General features: G+C 38.9%; 1 pseudogene; it reads left to right on the forward strand.

Moving 5' to 3' along the window:
- Positions 1 to 4,157: 4,157 nt before the first annotated feature.
- LOC101035527 (SWI/SNF-related matrix-associated actin-dependent regulator of chromatin subfamily E member 1 pseudogene) lies at positions 4,158 to 5,417 on the forward strand (annotated as a pseudogene).
- The last annotated feature ends 1,223 nt before the right edge of the window (positions 5,418 to 6,640 follow it).

Consider the following 6,640-nt stretch of genomic DNA (forward strand, 5'->3'; position numbering starts at 1 on the left):
AAATTAATTTTAGTTATTAAAATATTGACTGGAATGCATGGTACAATAACTCATTCTAACCCTAGCTATTATTATGAGACATGACTTTGGTTTTCACTTACCTTGATAATTTAATATTATAGGCTTTATTAGCAGCATGAAATCAAAGAAAGATACATTTATGATAACAATTATATTTTTATTTTTCAACAAGAATGCACACTTTCTTTTCCCAAGTTAACAGGCTTTCCTTCCTTCCACCAATGCTAAAGCTTAAGCAAAGTAAATATTGCTTATCTTTCAAGATGATAGCTGGATTTTGCATTCACCTCAAAACTTTTTTAGTTTTTTAGACACCTCAGCTAAAAACTTCAATACATGTAAAGGTGACTATAGTTCACACCACTGTTCCCTCAGTAAAGAAAGTTCTTTATTAGCACCTCAAATACTACCTTATGATGAAAATGCCCACTTTATAGAGTCAGACAGATTCTATCCTTAAATTGAGAGCAGGAAATAGTGGAAATGTAGATTTTTTCTTATATAATAAGCTCCTATTTCTTTTATATAACAAACATTTATTGAGCATCTACAATATATGAAACACTATGTAAATCCTTGGGTGGGATTCAAATATGAATAAGGCACAGTCCCTGTCCTCAAGGGACTTATAATGTAGTAACAACATAAAGCATTGAGCAAGATATGTGGAAGGGGGTGGGGCTGGTAACTGGGAGCTAGGACAGTTTAATGATGAATGTGGTAGTAACCAGCAACAGGATCCCAAATTTATATTTTGCTGAGGTGGTAGCTGGTTTTATTTTGGTATGGGTCATTGCAGATTCCTGTCCCATGCCCAGTATTAAAAACCATATCCAGGAAAAATGAACAAACAAAAACAACAACAGAATAAAATATGTCATACCTTATGGAGGGGGGTGGTACTAATAAGGTGGAAATAAATGCCTCAGCCGAAGAGTCTGGAGATGGGAAGTCAGCAGCCTATTCTCACTTTCCACTTAAATCTGAACAAGGCACTTAACCTCTTTGCAACATAATATATCCACCGCTGAGATGATGTTAAAAATGTCTACTAACGGGGTGCTAGGAAGATAATAGTGTTAACAATGCTTATTTAATGAATGCTACTTGCTAGGTTTCAATCGTCTAAAATGCTCTACATACATCATCCTATGTTGTGTTCTACATGAAGGACACTCCCTGAAGCTGTGCAACTTAGCTGGCTGGGTGAAACGTCTTTCCCAAGATCATGAGCTGGGATTCAAACCCAGCAGTTTTGCTTATAAATTCTTGGTCTTAAATACTAAACAGCACTCTCTCTCTGAGGATAAAGAAAAGATGATACAAATAGAAATATCAAAAGTGATTAAAATACTGCAAGTGCTGAGATTATAGTACACTTACTTCCTTGCATTGTATGACAGAGTAAAGTCATTCTCCATGTAAAGGGTTTCTTCAAGACTATCTATTAAGTTTTGCAAGGCATAGTCCAATTTCTTTCAAGGATTAGTCCCTTCAAATCAGCAGTGCTTGGAGAAACCTCCTCACTAATAAAAAAACATTGACAAGTCTCAATTGAATCATACTATATGGAACCAATGATGCAGGGTTATAATATCTCAGGTGAGATGGACATCATTAATTTCCCTGTTGATAGGACAGTGAAAAGATGAGCCACTGTCTAGGTTATTAAGTGCACTAATTTTTTTTAGCATATTCTTTAGTCTTTCATGTGATGTAATAAATAAACAAACGGAGTTCAGTCATCACTGTTCCATTTTAATATCTTCAATGGTAACCTTATGGGATGGTTAGGGAAAATAATGGGCATTAATCTATCCATCCATCCACATTGACTCAAAAACAACATTTGTTGTATTGTAGGTTCTGGAGTTCAAAGATGATTGAGAAATGGTCCTGCCCTCAGATAGCTGGGAGGAGGGAAAGAGACAAATCTAAAGATAATTAACACTTAGTGGCAAGAACCAAAATAAAAGAAGAACTATGGGGGATAGGCCTGCCAAATAACCGAACAAAAGGAGGCATAAAAGGCTTCATAGAAACCAAACAATACAGAATCATCCCATAGAATAGGATGATTCCTTTATTCACAATAGCAAAGATATGGAATCAATCTAAATGGCCATCAGGGATAGACCGGATAAAAAAAAATGTGGTACATATACGGCATGGAATACTATGCAGCCATAAAAAAGAACAAGATTATGTCCTTTGCAGAGACATGAATGGAGCTGGAAGCCATAGTTCTTAGCAAACTAATGCAGGAACAGACAACCAGATACCACATGCACTCACTTACAAGTTGGAATTAAGTGATGAGAACTCATGAACACGTAAAGGAGAATAGCACACACTGGGGCCTGTTGCAGGGTGGAGGGTAGGAGGAGGGAGAGGATCAGGAAAAATATCTAAAGGGAATGAGGCTTAATACCTGAGTAATGAAATAATCTGTACAACAAACCCCCATGAGACAAGTTTACGTATGTGACAAACCTCCACATGTACCCCTGAAAGTTAAAATTAAAAAAAAAGAAAGAAAAAGAAACAACGACCTCTGATCTGGGCCTTAAAGGTTACGTACAGTCTATATAGATAGGGTATTCTTAACGGAAAAGAAGCTCCCCTACCCTCAACCCCTGCCAAATTAAGTAAAACAAAATAGCTTTATCTACATATTCTTTGAAAGGAAAAGTAAAATCTACTCATTTTCTGAGATGTTAAATGAACAGTTTATACTAGTTATTATTAGTTAGTAAGACCATTGGCCAAGTCAGAGTAGATATGATACTCTGACATTATGAGGCTGACCAAGCATCAGGAGATCTCATTTCACATCCAGTCTGTGCCAGCTTATAATACAATCTTGGGCAATACAAACTGATATAATGAAAAGGGAAAAAAGAAACCTAAAAAGAATGCTGCTTGAACGGAATCCCTAGAAGATATTCAGTGTGACCATTGGAAAGAAGTGCTCCTTCATTTGAGAAGGAAAGAATGGAGGGAGGGTGAGAGGGAAGGAAGGAAGTTAGGAAGAAAAGGAAGGCAGGCCGGCCGGCCGGCCACGATCTACTCTTGCTGTGGTTCTTATTACTGTTCGAAGGAGGTTCCCTGGGTGGGGCCTGAGAGGAAAGACAGGAAACAGAAAGGTAAATCATCCTTCATTTGGAAAGTCCTTCCTGGAGATTTGTAAGATCGGAGGTCCTGGAAATATGGCAGAGGACTGACTCAGGGGACAGAATGGTCCATGTGAAGGGAGGATTGTGTAGCTAGTGGCATGGAAGGACAGGGAAGGTGAAGAAAAAAGTTATTTTGTGTTCACCTTTAAGTTGTTCTCTGTGGGGTGCTCTCTGTTGTGTTCGTTTGCGGTGCTTCTGAGGAATGGAGGAAGAGAAGTGATATCTCATGGGAGGCAAAGCTATCGCCCTCAAGAGCAGGGCCTACATCTGCTGTGACCACCTTCACATCCTAGGGCTGAGAACAATGCTGGACACATATTGGGGCTTCAATAAGGAAGAAAGGGCAAAAACAGGGTTTGTGAGAACGTTTCATATGTGGGAGTATTCATTAGTGTATCCGTTGTGAAAACTAATCTGGTCATCTCTATTACATAAAATAACGTGCCCCAAGATCAGCAGTATCATTTCTGAGAAACTATTTGCCAGAAATAAAATGACCAGTATGAAGGAATTCGTATACAGAAATGCCAGCAGCAGCATTGTTGAAGGGTGGCCCAGAAATAAGGGCAACCTAAATGCCGATCAAAGACATTTGTCAGATAAGCAGATGGGTTCCAAAGCTCAGGCTCTGGAACCTGCCTGTTTGGACTTAATCTTGGTCCCCCCAACCACTTACTAACTACAGTATGTGACTTGGGTAAGTTATTTAGACTACCAGTGATTCAGACTGCTCATCTGAATATTGATGATGACAAGAATACCTACTTCATATGTTTATTATAAAAAGCAAAGGAAATCATTCAGGTAGGATGCTTAGAACAATGTCTTGCACTCGATAAATATTCTCATCAGTAGGGATGTGTGTGGGACAAAGAAAAGCAAAGCCAGAGCCACGCGCACTTTTTCTACTTGTAGTGTCTCAGGTTCATTTTTAAGGAACTGAGAACTTAATCTTCCAAAATGCCAAAAATACCATCTTATGCCCCACCTCCCACCCCAGCTCCTGCAACACCAATGCTCAGCACAGCAGAGTTTGTGGGATGCAATCCATACAGTCATCTCGCCTACTACAACTATAAAGAAGAACCGCTTATGAGCCTTATATGACCTGGGCAACAACAGCCGAGTCAGAGCATCCTCAGTATTATGATTCCAAAACCAATAAGCCACGGATGCCCTACACGAAGTACAGCAGAAAGGTCTGGGACCAAGTAAAGCCTTCCAACCCTGACCTAAAGTTGTGGGAGATTGGCAAGATTATTGGCGGCATGTGGCAAGATCTTACTGATGAAGAGAAACTAGAATATTTAAACAAATATGAAGCAAAAAAGAGTACAATCAATCTATGAACACCCATCATAACTCCCCTGTGTACCTTGCTTACATAAATGCATAAAGTCGTGCAGAAGCTGCTTTAGAGGAAGAAAGTCAACAAAGACAGTATTGCATGGAAAGGGAAGAACCTTCTATGAGCCTTCCCTGCTGAAGATCCAGATGATTATGATGATGGCTTTTCAATGAAGCATCCAGCCACCACCCATTTCCAGAGAAACCGCCACCTCATCAGTGAAATCTTTAGTGAGAGTGTGGTGCCAGACATTCGGTCGGTTGTCACCACAGCTAAAATGCAGGTCCTCAAACAACAGGTCCGGTCCTTAATGGTTTGTCAGCGAAAACTAGGAAGCTGAACTTCTTCCAATAGAGGAACAACACCAGGAGAAGGGGGAATTCCTGGAAAGCTCAGATTCATTTAATAATGAACTTAAAAGGTTGTGCTGTCTGAAGCTAGCACTGGATCTGGAGGAAATTGCAGCTGAGATTGCACAGGCAGGTGAACAGACCCGCAAAAGGCAGGAGAAAAGGGAGAAGGAGGTGGCCGAGCAAGCTGAGTGCAGTCAGAGCAGCATCGCTCCTCTGGAGGAGCAAGTGGCAGCAAACAAAGGCAAGGAAAAGAAAGACGATGAGAACATTCCGATGGAGACAGAGGAGACAACACCTTGAAGAAACAACAGAGAGCCAACAGAACGGTGAAGAAGGCAGATCTACTCCTGAGGACAGGAGAGTAGGCAGGAGGGGGCCCACAGTATGGCAGAGGAAGGAACCAGCGATAGTAACACTGGCTCAGAGAGCAACGGTGCAGCAGTGGACGGGCGGCTAACAGATCCCATACTAGAAGATGAGAAAAAAAGAATAGGGGTTGCCTTGTTTTATGTGTTCTAAATACTTTTTTTTTAAAGAAAAAAATGATTTTTAGTTTTAATGGTTAAAAAAATTCTCATTAGTATCACTTATTATTATTTGCTCCTAAGAACGTGGAGAAAAGTATAAAAATTTATTCACCCCACTGTAAGTCTTGGCGATGGGACTAGGAGGGAGAGAAGTGACTAACTTTATATATACACCATCCTCTACTGTTTAATTTGTTGTAAGACACGTGTTAATATAGCAATTTGAAAATCAAATCCAATAAAATATTTTTAAAGAGTAAAAACATAATAGAAAAAAAGGTCGAGATAGACCAGCCCTACAATATATTAAGGCGTTTTGCAGAAACGGGTGGCTCGAGTAGTTAAAGTGTTTCAGGGGAATAGAATGGAAAGGTCTGAAACAGGCTTCAGTGGATATAAGGCTTTACTATAGGCTAAGGTGATATTTCTAACCTTTACAGAAAGGTGGGATTATTAAAAATGGTACAGAAACAATTGGTTAGCTTTTTTGGGGGGAAAAAAGTTTAATTTCTCCCCAGTACCTTAAACTGAAATAAATACCAGATATATCAAAAAGTTAAATTAAAAATAAAGAAAAGGCAGAAGAATATTTTTCTAATTTTGAGGCAAAGAGAGCCCTTTTAAACATCTAAACAAACAAATCTTAAGGAATAAAATAGAAATGGCTATATAAACTTTTAAAACTTCTATATAACTTCCTTATCCAAGCTTTAAAAAACTATGAGTTAAAAGACAAATGAAAACCTGAAATAATACTCATCATGTGCTGACTGTAAAGATAATTTATAAATAACATGAAAATGAACACCAGTATAAAGAGAATGGGCAAAAGAAGTGAGAAGACCATTTGCAAAAGCACTACAGATGAACATATAAAAAACCATTCAGTGTTTTGAATAACCAAAGAAGAAATACCATTTTTACTTATAAAATTGATTCCTTTCAAATATAGGTTAACTTCTGGAAGACTGCTTTAATTCGTAAAGTGCCAAATGCCTCCATACTCGTAGAAGCCATCGCCATCTGTTGGTGGCACTGAGACATGACTCACCTTTGCTCTGAGTCACAGCTTTGTGCCTTTCGGAGAAAGCTTCTAAGTCAAAAGTTAGAAACGTCTGTACCTCCATGGTGTAATAGGTGGGGAAATGGCTTTTCATTCTGTGCTGCCAGAGGGATAAAATAGTACCTCTATGGAGAACACTTCGCAATATAAAA

Source organism: Saimiri boliviensis, chromosome 4 (assembly GCF_048565385.1).
Source record: "Saimiri boliviensis isolate mSaiBol1 chromosome 4, mSaiBol1.pri, whole genome shotgun sequence".
In the NCBI taxonomy this organism is placed as follows: Eukaryota; Metazoa; Chordata; class Mammalia; order Primates; family Cebidae; genus Saimiri; species Saimiri boliviensis.